The sequence below is a fragment of the Bos mutus genome, chromosome 11 (assembly GCF_027580195.1).
Source record: "Bos mutus isolate GX-2022 chromosome 11, NWIPB_WYAK_1.1, whole genome shotgun sequence".
NCBI classification, from domain to species: domain Eukaryota; kingdom Metazoa; phylum Chordata; class Mammalia; order Artiodactyla; family Bovidae; genus Bos; species Bos mutus.
The window spans coordinates 35490847-35511242 of NC_091627.1; the positions used below are offsets into that span (position 1 = coordinate 35490847).

At 44.9% G+C, this 20396-nt stretch overlaps 1 protein-coding gene across 1 annotated transcript in view; it reads left to right on the forward strand.

Moving 5' to 3' along the window:
- PLB1 (phospholipase B1) overlaps positions 1–20396 on the forward strand; it is a 173219-nt gene that overhangs the window by 20897 nt on the left and 131926 nt on the right. The window contains exon 2 of the mRNA XM_070379301.1: positions 1422–1598. The gene's annotated coding sequence lies outside the window, so the exon portion shown is untranslated. The remainder of the gene's footprint in view (positions 1–1421; positions 1599–20396) is intronic.

The window sequence follows — 20396 nt, forward strand, 5'->3', positions numbered from 1 at the left end:
AATCTCAGGGATGGGGGAGCCTGGTGGGCTGTCATCTCTGGGGTCGCACAGAGTCGGACACGACTGAAGTGACTTAGCATAGCATAGCATAGCATGGTAGTTCTATTTTTAATTTTTTGAGGAACCTCCATACAGTTTTCCATAGTGGCTGTACCAATTTACATTCCTACCAGCAGTGCACAAGGATTCCCTTTTCTCTGCATCTTTGCCAATACTTGTTATTTTTGTTTGTTTGTTTGTTTTTGATAATAACCGTTCTAACAGATGTGAGATGATATCTCGTGGTTTTGATTTGCATTTGCCTAGTGAGCATCTTTGCATGTATCTGTTGGTCATCTGTATGTCTTCTTTGAAGAAATATCTACATATTCAGATCCTCCGCCCATCTTTTAATCTGTTTTGTTTTTTGAGTTGTATGAGTTTTTGTATATTTTGGATATTAACCCCTTATCAGATATATAATTTGCAAATATTTTCTCTCACTCGATAGACTGCCTTTTTGTTTTGTTAGTGATTTCCTTTGCTGTGCAAAAGCTTTTAGTTTGATACGGTCCTATTTGTTTATTTTTGCTTTTGTTTCCCTTGCCTGCTGTGACTGATGTCAAAGGATGTACTTCATATGTTTTTTCCCAGGAGTTTCATAGTCTGAGGTCTTACATTTACATTTTTAATCCATTTTGAGTTTATTTTTATATATGGTGTGAGAAAGTAGTCCAGTAGGATTCTTCTGCATGTAGCTGTCTAGTTTTCCCAACATCATTTATTGAAGAGTCTTATCTTTTCTCCATCATATATTCTTGCATCCTTTGTCTTAGATTAACTGATCATGTAAGGGTGGGTTTATTTCTGGGCTCTCTGTTTTGTTCCATAGATCTATGTGTCTGTTTTTGTACCAGTACTATACTGTTCTGATTACTATAACTTCATAGTATACTTTGAAATCAGGGAGAATGATACCTCCAGCTTTTTCTTCTTTCTCAAGACTGTTATGGCTATTTGAGGTCTTTTGTGTTTCCATACAGATTTTAGAATTATTTGTTCTAATTTTGTAAAAAATGCCATTAGACTTTGATAAGGATTCCATTGAATCTATATATTACCTTGGATGGTATGGTCATTTTCCCAATATTAATTCTTCCAATCTGTGAGCACAGTATGTCTTTTTATTTGTGTCATCTTCAATTTCTTTCATCAATGTCTTAGAATTTTTTTGAATACAACTCTTTTACCTCCTTGGTTAGATTTATTCCTAGGTGTTTTATTCTCTTTGATGGAATTTTAAAATGTGATTGCTTTCTTAATTTCTCTTTTGATACCTCATTTTTAGAGTATAGAAATACAACACATTTATGTATATTAATTTTGTATCCTGCAACTTTACTGAATTTATTTAAGCTAATAATTTTTGGTGGTGTCTTTAGGATATCCTGAATATTCATTGGAAGGACTGATGCTGAAGCTGAAACTCCAATACTTTGGTCACCTGGTGCAAAGAACTCACTCATTGGAAAAGACCCTGATGCTGGGAAAGACTGAAGGCAGGAGGAGAAGGGGACAACAGAGGATGAGATGGTTGGATGGCATCACCGACTCAATAGGTATGAGTTTGAGTAAACTCTGGGAGTTGGTGGTGGACAGGGAGGCCTGGAGTGCTGCGATTCATGGGGTCGCAAAGAGTTGGACATGACTGAGTGACTGAACTGAACTTAGGATATCATGTCATTTGCAAACAGTGACAGTTTTATTTCCTCTTTTTCAATTTTGATTATTTTATATCTTTTTCTGTTTGATTACTGTGGCTAGGACTTCTAATACTATGTTGAATAAAAGTAGTGAGAGTGGACATCCTTGTTTTGTTCTTGATCTTAGAGGATATGCTTTCAGCTCTTCACTACTGAGTATGATGTTAGTGGTGGGGTTCTTATGCTGTGCTGTGCTCAGTCATATCTGACTCTTCATGACCCCATGTACTGTAGTCCACCAGGCTTCTCTGTCTGTGAAATTTTCCAGGCAAAAGTTACCTGATCCTACTCCAAGAGATCTTCCCAACCCAGGGATCAAACCCGCATCTCTTGTGTCTCCTTCATTAGCAGGTGGATTCTTTGTTTTTCTAATTCCTTTATGTGTAAGGTGAGATGGTTTATTTGAGATATTATTTGCTGTTGTAGGTCTGAATCACTATAAGCATCTCTCTTAGAATTGCTTTTCCTACTTATCATAGATTTTGGATCATTGTGCTTCCATTTCCTCTTGTCTCCAGATTTTTAAAAATTTTCTTTTTTATATTTTCAGTGATCCATTGGTTGTTTAGTAGCATGTTGTTTAACCTCCACATGTTTGTGTTTTTGTTTTTTTTTTGTAGTTTCTTTCTTATAGTTGATTTCTAATCTCACTTCATTGTGGTCAGAAAAGATGCTTGATTGATTTCAGTCTTCTTAAATTTATTGAGACTTGTTTTGTGGCCTAATAGGTGATCTTTCCTGGAGAACATTCAATGTGCACTTGAAAACAATATGTATTCTGCTGCTTTTGAATGAATATTTTATGTCAAAAGTCCTGTATGTATTTAATCTGTCTGATCTGTGTCATTTAAGATCAGAGTTTTCTTTGATTATCTGTCTGAATGATTTGTCTGTTGATGTCAGTGGGATGTTAAAGTCCCCTAGTGTTACTGTCTTACTGTTAGTTACTTCCTTTATGTTTATTGATATTTGTTTTATGTGTTTAGATACTCCAGGGTTGGGTGTGTATATATTTATAACTGCTATGTTTTTTTGTTGGATTGATCACTCGATCATTATGTAATATTCTTCTTTGTCTTATTAGTCTTTGTCTTAAGTTCCATCTTGTATGATCGTATTGATAGTGCAGCTTTCTTTTTGCTTCCATTTGCATGGAATATCTTTTTTCATCCTCTTACTTTCAGCTTGTGTGTACCTTTAGATCTGAAGTGAGTCTCTTATAGGCAGCGTATATATAAGTCTTTTTTTCTTTTTTAATTCCATCAGCCACTCTATGTGTTTTGATTGAAACATTTAGTTTATTTACATTTAAAGTAATTATTGATAGTTAGGTCCTTATTACCATTTTGTTAATTGCTTTCTGTTGTTTTTATAGTTCTTTGTTGTTCTTTTCTTCTTTTGCTCTCTTCTCTTGAGATTTGATGACTATCTTTAGTGTTATTTTTAATTTCCTTCTCTTTTTTGCATGTACATATTATAGATTTTTGGTTTGTGGTTGCCATGAGATTTATAATAGCTCTAACTGTGTATAAAAGCCATATAACATATATACATGATTATTTTAAGTTGATCTCTTAAATTTGTACACATTCTAATAAACCTGCATTTTTATTCTCCTTGTCACATTTAATGTTTCTGAAATCATATTTTACATATTTCTGTTTTGTGTATCCCTTAACTACTTATTGTGGATACACATGATTTTTACTACCTCTGTCTTCTAACATTCCTACTAGCTTTATAAGTGGTTGATCTGCTACTTTTACTATGTATTTACATTTGCCAATGGTATTTCAGTTTATATTCTTCAGTTCTGATTGATTCTTCTTTATATTTTCTAATTCTTTGTTAAACTTCACACTATGTTCATCCATTCTCCTGAATTCATGGAGCATCTTTATGATCATTAACTTGAACTCTTTATCAGATAGATTACTTATCTCCACTTTGCTTAGTTCTTCTTCTGGGATTTTATCTTGTTCCTTCATTGGGAACATATCCCTGTTACCTCATGTTGATTTTCTGTTTTTATTTGTATGTATTAGATAAGTTGGTTGCATTTCACAATCTTGAATAAGTGGCCTTATGTAGGAAACATCCTCTGGGATCCAGCAGCATACTTCCTTTTGGTCACCAGAGTTACATGCTCTAGGGGTGCCTATGAGCTGCATGGATCCTCCTGTTGTAGCATGTTGACTACCATGGCACACTGGTAGCTGGGGCTAGCCACCATCCCTGTTGGCTGTCAGGCCCTACTTTGTATAGAGGCTACTGGCTGCTACCTGGAGGGTAGCCTCAGGACTGGTGCCAAATGACTGGTGAGTGGTAAGACCCTGATGCTAATAGGCTAAAGAGTGGATTCCAAAATGGCACGTGCCAGCACCAGTGTATTTGGGATAGAATGAGCTCCCCAAAATGCTGCCACCAGCATCTTTGTCTTCAGCAGGAGTCCCATTTGCCTCCTGCCTCTCTGGGGAGGCCCTCTAAAATCAGCAAGTGGATTTAACCCCAAGCTCCTTTCAAATTACTGCCTCTGTGCTTGATCTCAGAGCAGCTGAGATTTTGTGCATCCTTTAAGAGTAGAGTCTGTTTCTTACAGTCCTCTGACTCTCCTGTGTGCAAGACGCCTGACCTTCAACACCAGGTGTTCTGTGGGTACATCTTCCCATTGCAGGACCCCTAGGGTCGAGGAGCCCCATGTATGGCTCAGGCCCCTCATTCTTTGGGAGTAATCTCTGCAACCATGATTATCTCTCATTTGTGGGTCACCTACACAGGAGTAAGCGTCTTGACTACACTATATCTCTCCCTTCATACCTGTCTTTTGTAGTTTCTTCTTTACACCTTTAGTTGTGAAAAATCCTTCCTGCTAGTCTCGGTCATCCTCATCACCCTGTAAACAGTTGTAATTCTGGTGTACCAGTCAGAGGAGGAGCTCAGGGTCTTCCTATTCTGCAGTCTTAACCATAAACCCAAATCTGCATCTTTAGCTAAAACAAAGTCGCCAGCAGGCATTTGGACTGTTAATTTTCTCGAAAACTTTGAATTCCCCAATGAAAACTACTCATTGGTCTTCCCTGGTAGCTCAGACAGTAAAGAATTCACCTGCCATACAGGAGACCCAGGTTTGATCCCTGGGTCAGGAAGATCCCCGGAGGAGGAAATGGCAACTCATTCTAATATTATTGCCTTGGAAATCCCATGGACAGAGGAACCTGGTGGGCTGCAGTCCATAGGGTCGCAAAGAGTCAGACACGACTGAGCGACTAAGCACACACAAAGGAAACTACTCAGGAAGTGTGGAATACAAACTAGAATAGGGGTCAGAAGCTACTGGCTCAGTTTTGGCTCTTGCATTTATTAGCCCCTGCAACCTTGGATAATAAACTCACGGGGGCCCCAATTTCTCCATCTGTAAATAGCAGTGATTCATATTCAACCCAAGAAGGTTAAAAGAGGAAGGGTTTATGAAAGCACCTAGCAACATGCAATAAAGGAGTCATCTTGCTCAAGTTCAGATCCTGGCTCTATTGTACTAGCTATGTGACTTCAGGCAAGTTACTTAGCTACTCCGCCTCAATTTCTGGGTAAACAGACATAATAATAATACCCACCTCATAGATTTTATATCAATCAGAGTTTAGTGCAGAAAACAGCAGAGAAACAGTTTCTGCCTTCCTTCTGTATTCCAAAATTCCTTCTAATTGGTGGAACCTATTTCATATCCAGAGCCTCAGCTGCAAGCTCCTTTCCAGCCTCTGTAGTAGGAAGGACACAGAAGGAGGATGCTGTGGGGGCTGAGGAAGTCAATGCACACATACCTCCCGAGTTCCCATGAGGATGAAGTGAAATGATGTGTATGAGGGTTTGGTAAGGGTTCAGTAAACACTAGCCACGGTTACTTTCAGCACACAGATAATGCTTGAAATATATTTCTTTATTCATTTGTAATAGATCAGAATATAATCTACTCTGTCTACACAAAGAGCAACCCTCTACTTCCATGTATTATGGACCCAGGTTTTCCCACAGCAAACTGAAGGTCTGAGTTTCCCTATTTCAATCAATATTATTCAGGCTTTAGACACTGGTGTCTACTGTGGACCGTTGCTGCCCTTCTTTGAGAAAACTACTGAATGATTTGAGATAATGTGTGTAGAATGTAAAATGTTCTCAATATCTTTGGAGAGATACTTAAGAAACTATGACAGTAGTTTCAATGGTGTATGCAGAGCTGGGGGTGGGGACTGGTTGCGTGGGGAAAAGAAGGGGGAGATTTGCATTTCACTTTCAGTGAGAAGAGTTGACATTGTCTGGTTCCTTTGAATTTTGTGATATGTTTATATATTACCTATTTCAAAAATTATAGAAAAGGTAAATCTTTGAAGCATTTTCTGATTTATTATTGGCATTCCACTTCAGAACAAAGCCATCCTAGGATCAAGCTACTTGAGTCATAGCATCCTGGTTTTTAATGCCCATTTAGGGCACTCATCACAAATCAGCTGCCTGCAGTACAGGAGACCAGGGTTCAATCCATGGGTATGGAAGATCCCCTGGAGAAGGAAAAGGCAACCCACTCCAGTGTTCTTGCCTGGAGAATTCCATGGACAGCTAGGCTACAGTCCATGGGATCACAAAGAGTTGGGCACAACTAAGAGACTAACACATGCACTCATCAAAAATCAGGGTGGGTAGAAATGGATTATTTACAGAAGTTCCAGTGTGAAAGGCAAAAAGCAGTGTATAATTCTGCCCCAACTCCAGTTCTTTTTTTTATGATTTATAAAAAACCCATTTTACTTCCAATAAACGCTCTTATTTTCCAGAGGTTTTAACTTCTAATACATTTAAGGATAGTCTTATTATGGATAAAGATAGTGAAAATTTATCAATGTAAAATGACATCCTTTAGAATTTTCATGCCTTTAGAATTTACCAGGACTACTCATGCTCTTGCCAGTGTATTTTTATTGACATCATATTTATTCTCTCTTGATCATCTTTTTCTGAATCTATGAAGGCATCTAGAATATACCACTGTGGCATAAAGATTATTTTGAGCTGAAGATGTCTAAGAAACAACAGAGGTTAAAAAAAAAAACTTCATCTGAACCGCCTCCCATCCCCACTCTCTGCCTAAAAGCAGACACTTCAAAAAGAATTCAAATGCCTCAAATCCTTTTTAAGGAAGATTTTCAGATGAGAAATTGCATTAAACAGGCATTGTCACAAGATTATCATAACTCCCATCTATTTTCCTAAAGGTCCATTTTGTCTTCCCTAAAAGTCATTTGTATGACTGTTAAGTATCCTTTCCCCCCTCCTCTTCCCCTATTAAGATGGTATATAAACTAAATTCTAGCCATTTCTTTTTTTTTTTAATTTCAAGTTTATATTTTTTTATTTTATTTTTTAACTTTACAATATTGTATTGGTTTTGCCATATATCAACATGAATCCGCCACAGGTATACACGTGTTTCCCATCCTGCACCCTCCTCCCTCCTCCCTCCCTGTACCATCCCTCTGGGTCGTCCCAGTGCACCAACTCCAGTTCTTGTGAAACAGTGTCTAAACAATCTGCTCCAGCCCTTAGGTAAGCCCGAAAGGGTACTTGTGTTCTCCAATTCGATGGCCAGATACCTTCCAGCAGGTCACTGAGGACTAGCTGCTTCTAGTAGGCAGCTCCTGCAAGGAGAATAGCTCAGCATAAACCACACCATTGTGCTTCTGTTTTTTTCCCCCCTCTTTGGTCAGTTTCTTCAGTCTGCAGATAATAGTAAAGGAACATATTTAACAGATTACATAATTCAGGAAATGGGGAAGGGATACGGATTATGCAGCTAGTTCCTTGCCATAACTCGGGCACTTAGGTAATCTTGGGTGAAAGGTATCAAGGAGCTGAGGTGGAAGGGTCAAAGGAACAGACCTGGTCATGGGGCAGACTCCAGAGGCTCAGTGGCTGTAGAAAGAAGTTTCTGGCTTAATCCCAGGGTGAATTAAGGCCTGTGATCAATGAAATTACCAAGACAGTAGCTGTCATCATGGAGAGGTATTTCTCCAAGTGGCAGGATACTCAAGGAAACAATTTCATCTGAGAAGACAGACACCATCTTCCTGACGAAAGTCTGGGATCTGCCAGTGCATTCTGCCACTGCCTCCTTGATTTGTGTACAGCTGCTAGCATAACTGACGCCATCTTTGACCCTTACAGTTTCTCCTGTCCTTTGGCTGACCCTACCCAGGACTGTGCTGTGCATGAATCACTCTTCTGTCATCAAGGGCTTTGTAGTTAATAGATATTGCTTAATAATGATTAGGACTGAGTAGCCACTGTGCTCTGTTAGTCCCCAAACAATGATAAAGACCTTTGGTGACATATTCCTGGAGCTCATGTGACTTGTTACCCATCATAGGAATGTGTGTCCGATTTCCAAGCTCCTACCCCAACACCTTTCAGTCTTTTTGCAGTCCTTGCATCTCCATTGGACTGCAAGGGGATCCAACCAGTCCATCCTAAAGGAAATCAGTCTGTATATTTATTGGAAGGCTGATGCTGAAGCTGAAGCTCCAATACTTTGGCCACCTGATGTGAAGAACTGACTCATTGGAAAAGACCCTGATGCTGGGAAAGATTGAGGATGAGAGGAGAAGGTGGTAACAGGGGATAAGATAGTTGGATGGTGTCACTGACGTGATGGACATGAGTTTGAGTAGGCTCTGGGAGTTGGTGATAGACAGGGAAGCCTGGTGTGCTGCAGTCCATGGGGTCGCAAAAAGTCAGACACAACTGAGCAACTGAACTGAACTGAACCCCTACACCCCAGGTCAACTATAAAGTTGTCCCAGTGGTGCTTTGGCAGCACAGAGTGTAGCTGCAAGTGATTCTAGATCATTGCCTGCCTGATCAGATCCCACCCTGTGAGTAGGTTACCCTGCAACAAACTGATCCATGGATTATATGGAGCTGCTGCTGCTGCTGCTGCTGCTAAGTTACTTCAGCCATGTCCGACTCTGTGCGACCCCATAGATGGCAGCCCACCTCAATTTTCAGTCTCCAGATGCTGTATCAGTTTGGTGGGCACTTTTGTTCTCTCTGTCCTCCAACAACTGGGAACAGAGCCCATCAAAGTTTGGTCCAGGAGGTTGGCTTTTATTCACCAATTTCACATCATAAATCAGCACATGCACACATATTATATGTGGACTTACCCATTATTGAAACTAAACTTTAAAGAAATAGTTTGTAGTAAGTTGCGATGCACTCTTTGTTTTTTTTTTGCTGGTCACAACCAATCAAATTGATTTCATAACCCACCAATGGGTTCCAACCAGTAGTTTGGAAAATACCACCCTAACCACATAAGCTAATCAGTTCTGGGTCTCTCTGTTCTCAAGGGTGGGGAGCCACACAAGATCCCAAGAGTCTCTTACACAACATATTATCTCAGTATATCTATCCATCCCCCACTATTTGCATATACAAACTTCAGAGTGCACTTATGTAAATGCACACTTTGTTCTCCTTGACCTAACCTCAAATAGCCTCACTCTCCTGACAGTGGAGCCACAGTGCTGAGTTCACCTCTTTATTCCTTGCTTCTGTCCTTTGAACCCAGCACTCCGCCTTTTCCACTCAATCCCCATGGGAGGTCCCGGAAGGTAAAATATTTGAGTCACAGAATGTCAAGGATGAAAGAGACCTTAAGAATCATGTAATACAACCACCTCTTTGATGCGTCTTGGTAGTCTCCGGTCTCTGATTGCATTCCTCTAAGGACAGCAAGCTCAGTACTGCCAGGGACAGCCCCTTCCCTCCTCGGACAATATTAGTTAAACCAAAATCTGTCTACCTATGCTTCCATTTATTACTTTTTGTGTCAAAATTAGACTTCTTGGAACAGTGCCTGGCACAGAATGATAAATATTTGTTACTAGTATGAAAAACCTAGACAGTATGCTAAAAAGGAAAGACATCACTTTGCCGACAAATGTCCGTATAGTCAAGGCTATGGTCTTTCCAGTAGTCATGAACGGTTGTGAGAGCTGGACCATAAAGAAGGCAGAGCACCGAAGAATTGATGCTTTCGAACTGTGGTGCTGGAGAAGACTCTTGAGAGTCCCTTGGACTGCAAGGAGATCAAGCCAGTCCTTCTCAAAGGAAATCAACACTGAACACTCTTTGGAAGGACTGACGCTGAAGCTGATGCTCCAATACTTTGGTCACCTGATGCAAACAGCCGACTCATTGGGAAAGACCCTGATGCTGGGAAAAATTGAGGGCAGAAGGAGAAGAGGGTGACAGAAATTGAGATGGCTAGATGGCATCAATGATACAATGGACATGAACTTGGGCAAACTCTGGGAGATGGTGAGGGACAGAGAAACCTGGTGTGTGGCAGTCCACGGGGTTGTGAAGAGTCAGACCTCACTAGACAAATGAACAACAGTGCAACTAGCAGTGGTTGTGTTAGTGCTATAAATAGTAATAACTAATCTCTAACCCTTTTCTCACACAGCTGCTCTTCACGTGTTCAAAGGAAGGCATTGTGTTGCCCGAGTCTTGTCTTTTCTCTGCTAAACACCCACAATTCCATCCGTCCTTTCTGTAGTGTGCTTTCCTGTGCTTTCCCATCCAGTTCACTGTCCTCCCGATGCAGCTGGGTCTCTGACAGGTTGATGAAGTGAAGTGAAGTCGCTCAGTCGAGTCCGACTCTTTGCGACCCCATGGATTGTAGCCCACCAGGCTCCTCCGTCCCTGGGATTCTCCAGGCAAGAACACTGGAGTGGGTTGCCATTTCCTTCTCCAGGGGATCTTCCCAACCCAGGGATCGAACCCAGGTCTCCTGCATTGCAAGCAGACGCTTTAACCTCTGAGCCAGGTTGATACTTCCTCTGAAAACACCAGCCTTCAGAATTAGCCCCAGGCTTCCCCAGTGGCTAAGAATCTGCCTGCCAATGCAGGAGACACGCAGGAGATGTGGAGGAGTCTGATGGGCTACAGTCCATGGACGGAGGAGTCTGGTGGGCTACAGTCCATGGGGTCGCAGAGTTGGACACGACTGCACACGCAGGCACTCCCCGTGTGGGGCACCAGGGCAGAGAACAGAGACTTGCACCTCCTGTGACCTGAGACCTTGGTGGCTAATTATGCTGCCCAGGATTAATTAATAGCCCACATCAGAGCAGAGAGAGCCCTGCACCCACAAATAATGGAAGAATGGGAGAGATGGCATCCCTCCCTCCAGAGCACATTCCCCTGGGGGAAATGACCAGCTGCTGTCCTGGAAGGAATGAGGCCTGCAGGCATGTAGTGGGCCCGCCCAGGAAGAATTAAACATCCCATGGCTGCCCCAGGGAGTCTCAGTGTGGTCCAGCGGTGGGGCTGTGATGATCTTGGGAGGAAGCACTTACCCTGCTCCAGCCAGTTATCACCATGCAGGAATGTAGGCCCTTGTGTTTCAGGATCATCCACCTTTTCTAAAAAGCCAGAAATATGAAGCTTTAAAATAGAATCATCCCACTTGAAAAAGTCAGCTAGTTCCAATTTTTCCCCCCCAAATATGGTGTGAGGCAAAAATGTCCAGGCTAGACCAAATGGTGTGACCTCAGCTCTCCTATTAGACTTCTGTTCTCTATCTGCAGAGCAGAGGGCTTTGGAGGGTGAGGCTGGGACTCAGTGGAGCCTGATGACTTCCAGGCTGGAGCCACCCTCCTCTTGCTTCAGTCTCTCCAGACAGTTTTCGAGCCACGTGGCAGCCAGCGCGAAACTTGGAAAAACAGCTCTGTTATCTGAGCAGCCCGAGGGAGCTTGCCTGAGTCTCACACGAGTGTTTTCTGGGCAGGTGGAGAGGGCAATTAAGCCTGCCATATGGGGTGGAGGAAGGTTTTAAATGGAATCCACCCTCTCCTCCTGCAAGAGGCGGAAACACTGCCACCTAGTCAACATCACCTGCTCCGTGGGGCTGGGAATCAGGCTTTCCTCGGCCCCTGGCTTCCTGAGTGACCTCATCTCTCCTTCCTCGTGACTTCGAAGTAATGAACATAAAAATGCTTTTGTGTGTTTTCAGGTATAAAGCATGCAAGACAGGGCCAAAATGTAATCGGTTTTCCTAAAATTTTTTATTTATTATGGGATCCACAGAACTATAGATTTTTAGGGCAAAAGGGAGCCTTTCAACTGGTGAGCTGGCCAGATGGGATAAACTGAGGCAGAGCATCATTTGCCTAAAGTCTTGCTGTTGGCTCACTAGTTCCTTTATTTCATGTCATCCTCCCTGTGATTTGAAAAAATGAACCCGTTTCCCCTCACCCGATCCCACCACTCACAGCTGGTCTGGTTAACTCACCTTTGCCATAGTATCATATCTTGTGCAGAGTATAAAATTTGGATAAAATATAAATAAATTTTAAGATATAATTTTATTTTAAAAAGTAAAATAATTAATAAAGCCTTTATTTATACGTAACACATGAAATAATGAGAGTCCCCAAAAGTTTTAAAAATTCTTCACCGATTGCATGATTTGAAACCTGGCAGGCCAAGTGAATGATAAACTGTTAATCCTACTACCATATGGAGCTACGGCTTCAGTGAGTAAACAAAAACTACTACCGGACACTGGCAGAATTGGTTTTAATTTGCATGAGCTTCAAAATGTGCAGGTTTCCAAAAGTCATGTTTCACGTACAATGAAGTGCCTGGTACTCCATTGAACAGGTTTTATTGTTTTCCCGATTGATGAAGCCTGCTCTGATCTGAGAGCTCTTGGTGATGAGGGAGACATTGTTGGCTCCCTTCCCAACAGCTATTCCTGCTTTTTATCTTGTGAGTAGAATCCCACTTTTGCTTAGATATTGATCAACAATATGTTCAAAGAAGGTGGTACGAACCCTAAGAGATGAGTCATGCTTGCTCTAGGCCAGACATGGTAATACCATCTCCCTTGCCAATGACTGATCCAGTTCTGCCCCTGAGGAGGAGTCAGCTGGAGACCTCTGGGAATGATTTCCTCTGACAAAAACCAGACATACACCAGAACAGCCACGTTTCTGTCCTGCCTTTGGACATTGTTATATAAACATGAGATGCTTGGAGATGTGGCAGCTATTTTGCAACCATGAGGGAAAGCAAAAGAGACTTGCAGAGAACTATATGCCAGGCTGAAACATGTGTTTTATGGTAAAAATAAAGGGACAGGTAAGAAAAGGGAATAGACACAGAAATGTGAGGCATATAGGGCTGAGGCCCTATATGCCTCCCAGCAAGTCAGGACCAAAGCTGAGGTGACACTGGGCTCCCCCTCTTAGCCCTGGAAAGAAAGGAGCTCTTTTTCCTGCACCAGGGATATGAAAGAAACATACGTAACTGGAGTGGGAGTGAAGGGTTCTCAGAAGGTGTGGGGGACCCAGAGTGTCCTGTGCACCCTGAGGGGAGTGTGTGGAACACTCCTGCATGTGTCACACGCAAGGGGGCTCCAGAGAGAACATGAGAGGGTCCTTGTGCCCCATACTTATGTATGGAGTTGTGTGACAGTGTGGAAAATCTTCTCCCCTGGAAATGAAGCTATTCATCAATTCACTCAGTCATTTTATTAATTTACTGACTTTGGGTCATACTCTGTATTGCTTCTTTGTGGGATGCAAAAAAGGAGAACATAGCTTTGCTGCCTTTTTGACATTTGCTATCCTGCACAGAGAGACAGATTATGCTTGCAAATTCAGAACCAAAAATAGGAAAAATCAAATAGCAGGTGAAGAGCCCAGGCAACCAGGGCTTGAAGGTTGCCCTGGGGAATGGTCTCTGGGACCTGGGTAGTCAGGAAGGGCTTTGTGGTGGTAAGGACAAGAAGAGGAAGGAATCTGATGATGCAGGTTTGGGACCTGGAAGACAGGGAGAATGGAGATTCACAGAGTTTGGGGTGTCAAAAGGAGGCTTCATCTTATTTCTTGGCATCAGTGGGAGAAGTTTAAATTCTAGATTTTAATCTACATTCTAATTTGTGGTTTCATTCATGTCAATACATTTTCACTGAGCAACTACTGTGTGCCAGCATGTGCTGGCAACTGGGGCCAAAGACAGGCAGATCCCTCCAGGAGCTCTTTGTCTATGATAAGACAGTCAAAGACAGGGGTGAAGCGCTGTTCCAGGAGAGACACAGGATGCCACCAGGCCTGGCCAGAGAAGGGACACCAAGGGGGGCAGAGGGGATGGCAAGGTAGTTTTTCAGGGGCACAGATGGAAATTTGTCTTGGGGCTCCAGGGAATCTGCTAGGCTGGGGGTTGGGCTGCCAGTCTGCTGATGAACCCATCCCCCACTTTACGGTTCAGTCCCTAAGGCCAAGAGCTCACCCTGTCTCTTTGTGCGGGTGGTACCCCTAGTCCATCTGATTGTTTTGGTCTCTTAACCCAGTTGTTGTTCAGTTGTTAAGTCGTGTCCGACTTTGCAGCCCCAGAAACTGTAGCAAACCAGGCTTCCCTATCCTTCACTATCTCCCTGAGTTTGCTCAAATTTATGTCCATTGAGTCAGTGATACCATCCAACCATCTCATCCTCTGTTGTCCCCTTCTCTTGCCCTCAGTCTTTCCCAGCATCAGGGTCTTTTTCAATGAGTCAGTTCTTTGAATCAGGGGTCAAAATATTGGAGCTTTGACTTCAGCACCAGTCCTTCCAATGAATACTCAGGTTTGATTTCCTTTAGGATTGACTTGTTTGATCTTGCTGTCCAAGGGACTCTCAAGAGTTTTCTTGAACACCACAGTTTGAAAGCATCAATTCTTTGGTACTCAGCCTCCTTTATGGTTCAACTGTCACATCCATATATGACTACTGGGAAAACCATAGCTTTGACTATATGGACCTTTGTCAGCAAAGTGATATCTCTGCTTTTAGGAAGGAGGTTGAACAAGGAAAGACTCTGCTTTGCCACACTGGGCAGATTCTCTTTGCCTTGAGTTATATGGATGTCTGTAAGTTGACACCTGTTGTGCTGGGGTGAGGAAGTGCAGTGCAGACCCGTCCTGCACACATAGATCTCCGTAGGCAGAGCTTGAAGACTGCTGGGAGGAGATGGGCAGCTGTGAGCTGCCTCGAGGACCTGCTTCCAGCTCATGGAGCGGGGACCATCAACACTAACATTTCTACTGAAAGTGACTGCGTCTGAAGTCACCTGGTGGGAGACAGCACCAGGGGCCTTGGGAAGGAAACCCCTCGAGTGTGGTGCTCCATTGGCTCAGTGTAAAGACACGAGGCCATGTGGAGTGCCCAAGCTGGTGAGGCAGGAGCCCAGAGTGGGGGGACACAGCTTCTCCTTTGGCCCTTGTTAGGGGTCTTTTCTGCTCAACGAGGCCTATTCCTGCCCAAGGTCACTGTGTTCGAGGGACAGGAGAAACGGGGAGGTGGTAAAAGTAGTCCAGTGCCTTGGGATGCGGTGTAAGACCAGATGGGGAGGTAATTTGGGGATGAAAAGGCAGCCGCTGGCCTCTGTTGGTTTGGGGGCATCTCCAACCACAGGAAGTATTTGTCCTTCCCAGATTGGGTCCTTACTGGTCCATCCTCATTTCCACTCAACAAATACCTTCTGTGTAGGACCCGCAGGGGCACAGAAGCAGTTTCTGTTTTAGGGAAGTCTGTCACCTATAATAGGGGGCCAATTTGGGTGAGACCCCAAATGTGCCAGAGCTTCAAAGCAAGGTGAAGTCACAGCTGGTAGGAGGGAAATGGAAACAAGCTTTCCTGAGCCTCTGCCAGGAACCAAGTGCTGCCCTGAGCACCTCGCACACCTGGCCTCCTTTCATCCTTGCTTCACTGAGGGATGGATCAGCGCTTGCTTTTATAGATTGGAAAACAGGCTCAGGAGACATGAAGTAACTTGCCCAGGGGCAAAGAGCTTCAAAGTGGCCAAGCAGAGATTAAGGTCAGAGGTCTCTGGCTCTAAAGTGCATAGTCATGTACATTTGCTTGGTTGCCAGATGAGACAGATGGGGTTTGAGATGAATCCAGGGGGGAAGGAATTTGTTAGATGGAAAGAGGAGGAAGGTAGTTCAGGCTGAAGTTACAGCCTGAAAAGAGGTGTGGAGGCAGCCTGGTACCAGTGATGTGTGGTTTGCTCAAAGGGAGTCTTTCAGGGCAAGAGAGGAAGGGAAGGTTTCGACTCATCATGGAGGGTATTGAGGGCCCCGGCCAGGGGCCAGAGGAATCCCTAGTGGAGGGAAGAGCCTCAGTGATGGAGAGAAGTAATGACAGAGAAGGCTGAGGGCTTTTTGTCCCTCCTTGTTCCTCCTGTTCCTCCAACACAGTGACCTTGGGCAGGAATATGCCTGGCTGAGCAGAGAAGACCCTTAACAAGGAAGGGTTGTTAAGAACCTTGGTTGAGGAGGAAGGAGGGCAGCTGGGCATGTGGGCTGAGGGGAGGGGACAATGGAAGAGGTTGCTTCCGTTGTGTGGGCAGTGGAGCTTCTCGGAGAAGAGAGCCCAGAGCACTGCTGTCTTGGGCTGGAGGTGCAGTGGGGAGACACCAGGAAGGAGCCTAGCAGCACCCACCACCCTGGGGAGGAGAACAAGAGGCCCGGAACGAGGCAGGTGAGCAGAGGGAGGAAAGGCTTGTGAATGGTCAAGGTGAGAAAGGACCCCCCCTGTTGGCTGGAGTGGGGGCATGAGGAAGGGCCAGGGTCTGGTGACAGCCACAGTCAGTTCTCCAATATTCTGCCACAGCTCTGGCTGTGACATGCCATGAGTCTGTGAGTTCATGTATCTTGGTCAGGGCTGAAGTCACTCTTTGGGGGGCAGGTCCTATGGGGTGATACCTGTGTTCACAGGTCCCATGAGGCATTTGACCCATGGTGCTGGCTCTGCCCTGGGCAAGGTCTGTGCCCTGGACCCAGACGGAAGCAGCCATGCACACATGTCCCCATCTCTGGGGATCCCCGCCCTGCCAGACCTGTCAGCCAACCTTTTATCAGTCTGCTCATGGCTCTCCTCTATGCCTTTGCCCAAGTTCTTCCGATGTGTGCTCATTGGGTCAAGGTTTGCCTACTCCAAGCAGCTTGCCCACAGGGACCCAGCCCTTATTTTCTGCTCAGTGGTTTGGTGTCCACCTACATGCTCTTTCCTTGAATTTACACAGTCTCTAGGCTTTATTTTTGTGTATGTTCATTGTGCTCCCCAAAGAGATGATAAGATCATTGAGGGTAGGGATCACATCTTAGATCTTTTCTGTCTCCCTCATAATACCTAAACTTGACTCATGGAAGGCCCAGCACTCACGGAATGCCAGATGAATGGGAATTCCCTTCCACTCACATGTAGGTCCTGCACCTCTAGGAATGTAACCCTAAAACATACCCAGAGGATGCAGTAAGATGCAGGTGGGGAGTAGGGCCAGGCAGGAGCTGAGGCATGCCTCCATCATGATGTTTCTCTGGAGTGATGCTCAGCTGGGAGGGACCTTGTTGATGATCCAAACTTCTTCCTCCACTGACTGGTAAACAGAAGTCTCAGGTGGAGGCATAGTTCCCCCAGGGGCACAGAGCTGAGCTGAGACTCAAGGCACACCATGAAGACCAGCAACAACTCCTTCTGCTAGAACCCAATTTCCCAGGTCTCAGATCCTTGGCTTCTCAGCACCATCCCCAGGCTTCTCTCTGACACAAACCTTTTACTTCTCTGGCCAGTTTTTCTCTGGCTAATCTTTAAATAACTGGCAGTCTAATGATTAGGATTGGGATGCAGTCCTTGGAGTTTTCTCTTTTCTCCCTTCATCCTCTGTCCGTAGGCAGACTCATCCCACATCCAGAATGGCCATCTGACTCCCACATGACTCTGGTTCAGAATTCTCTGCAGAGTTTTCAATCCATTCATCTGCTGCCCTTCTGGCATCTCCTGAGTATCCAAAGTGACACTTCTGAAGACTTCTGAAGTCATCCTCAGCATTCTTCCAAACCTTCCTCCCTGCCCCATAGTCCCTATTCAACGTGTGAACCACTGTCTGGGCCAGTGCACAGGCCAGAAATGGAGACAGTTTTCCTCCCTCTTGTGCATAATCTGTAGGTATGACTTCCTGAGCATCTCTACAGCCCCACTACTGTCAGCCTGCTTCAGACCTCCTCCACCTCCCGCCCAAAGGCTGACAGCCTCCTGACTGGGCTCCCTATGGTCCCTAGTCCACTCAGCCATCAGTCCACTTTTAAAAACATTAGGTAGATTCTGTCACTTACCCATTTCAATCCTTCATTGGCTCCTGATCTCTCTTGGGATAAAGGCCCAGGTGTGACTGAGGCCTGTGAGGTTTGAATAGCCCCTCCAATCTCCCCTGCCTCCGTCTCCCTTCTCTCCGCATTGCAGTCACCCAGGCTTTTCCCAGGATCCTGCTAATCATAGAGTCTTGAAATGAGCCCAGGAAAGATCCCCTGGCCACACGTTTCCATATTCTTATCTTACATGCATTTGTAAAATGAATTCATGTTTCCCTCTCTAGCTGCCTAGAATCTAAGCTCCCTGTGGCCTCCCAGGGCACACAGAAGTAGCTCAGGAAGCACGTGTTGGCTCTTAGGTCTCTCAGGGATGATGTGCCTGGGTTCCGGTCACTGAGCTGTGGGCAGATGTGTGCCGTCTTGTGCCAGGTAAGGTGTGAGCACCTGGGCTGGCACTGGGGGCAGTGGGCTGGGGGACAGGGGATGTAGAGAGGGCTTGGAGTACAAGATCCAGGGAGGTGATGGTCACAGGGAAAAAGGCATTCTGATTAAGGGACTTGGCTTTGAATTTGGGGAAGAATTGCTTTGTTTCCTGGCAATATGTGATGGGAGGAAGGAGAATCCTCTTGATCACAAGGTGGGCAGTTTTTGTTTTCTCTTTAAATCATTAGCACACACTGGAGACTCATGAGGTGATTTAGGGTCCAGAATTAATGGAACTCAGCAATAAATGATACATTGGGGCTGAGGAGATAAAGTTTTTAAGAATATTTCTTGGGTCTGTCTACAACCACTGTTGCCATTTGCTGTAGGAATGCAAATGAATGTGGGAAAATCATATGTTCAGTTCTCAGTTTCTTGAGTTTGAGGTCCCATAAAACATCACAGTGGAGATGCTGAGTCAATGAATCTTCATGGGATTTGAAGGTTGGAAGAGAGGACTGGCTGGGAATTGAAATGTGGGAGTTACCAATGCATAGATTTTAAATGAAGCCATGAGTTGGGGAGGAGGTGTACGTGAGATCACCTTAGGAGACAAGGAAAGAGACAGAGGGGGTCCAGGCCAGCATCCTGAGAAGCCGGCAAAGGAAGCTGAAAAAGAACAGCTGGAGAGAAGAAACCAGGAAACTGAAGCATCGGGGTTGTTTTCTGAGAAGAGGGGTAGCAGTCAGGGAAGGAACAAACTGGAATGAACAAAAGCAAGGCAGTGCTGTGTCTAGGGTTTTGAGGACAGGCCTTTGGGGCAGAAGAATCAGTATTAAAAACCGGGCCTCATCATCTGTATTCTGTGTGATCTTGGGCAGATTTCTAAACCTTTCTGTGGTTTATCAGAGTCTGTTTTCAGATATGTTACAGTATGAAAATGGACAAGGCTTAGAACAGAGAAAATCAGGAATTTGAAAATTCCTTTTTCTCAGGCTTTCTGTTTGGGTTATAACCAATTATAAACCCTCCAGTTATAAACAAGGTCCTTCTAGAATCAGAGAAATAAGAACAGGCTGGCCTGCCTCTGTCAACAGTGCCCTGAGGAGAGGCACACAGGTGCTCCCTGGAAAACAGAGTTTGCGGTGACAAAGTTCCTTGGAGCTAAGCCTGATCTAGGCCTGTCTGTCCTGGGGGCTGGAACTCACCACCGATCTGCCCAGCAGGGCCCCTGCATCAGCGCCCTGGGACGGGAGGGACCCCACCCACTCCCAGGCCACTCACACAGCCCTCAACCCAGGTGATGCTCATCAAAGGCAAACAGGGAGCCAGCCAAGCGGACACACTCGTGTATCATCATTATTACCAAAGCTATTAACACTGAGCACGGTGTGTGTGTGGGTGGCTGACGGCCCAGCCCCACAACAAGCTGGTGTTGCCAGACTGCAGCCATCCCCTGTCCCACAGCCAAAGGCCCAGAGGCCCCCTCCTGGATCAGCAGCGTGGATCAAAGACGCTGACAGCCGGTAAGCTGCCCTGATTCGGTGGTAGACAGGCTCTCTTCCCGCTCTGGCTCCGTGGTCTGGGAGACACCCTCCTGGCTGGAGGTCTGCTCTGAACACAGGCCAGGGAGGCATGTGGGGTCAGGCCATGATGGCTGGGGCTGCGGGAGCCAGGAGCCTCGCAGCATGGCCTTACGCATGTGAGATTCCCAGGAAAGACCAGGAGACTTTGGTTATACCCTTTAGATTTGAAGGATAGATCATAACTCTCCAAGGATGCAAAAAGGATCAAATAAGAGAAAGCTTAGCCACATAGCACAAGTCTGTGTGTCCCCCCAGCCCCACCCCACAGTGGGCAGACTATTCTCACCACCACTTCTCTCCCCCAGGGCATTCCCTGACCTGTGCCCTGGGGACCTTGGGTCTAGAAGCTTCAGAGAAGAGCTTCTCCTGTGTTCTAGTGCCTACTGGCTATGTTGGCCAGCCTGTCTCCACAGAAAGCCCCTTCCCAGAAAGCCCAGAGGTGTGGGCCTGG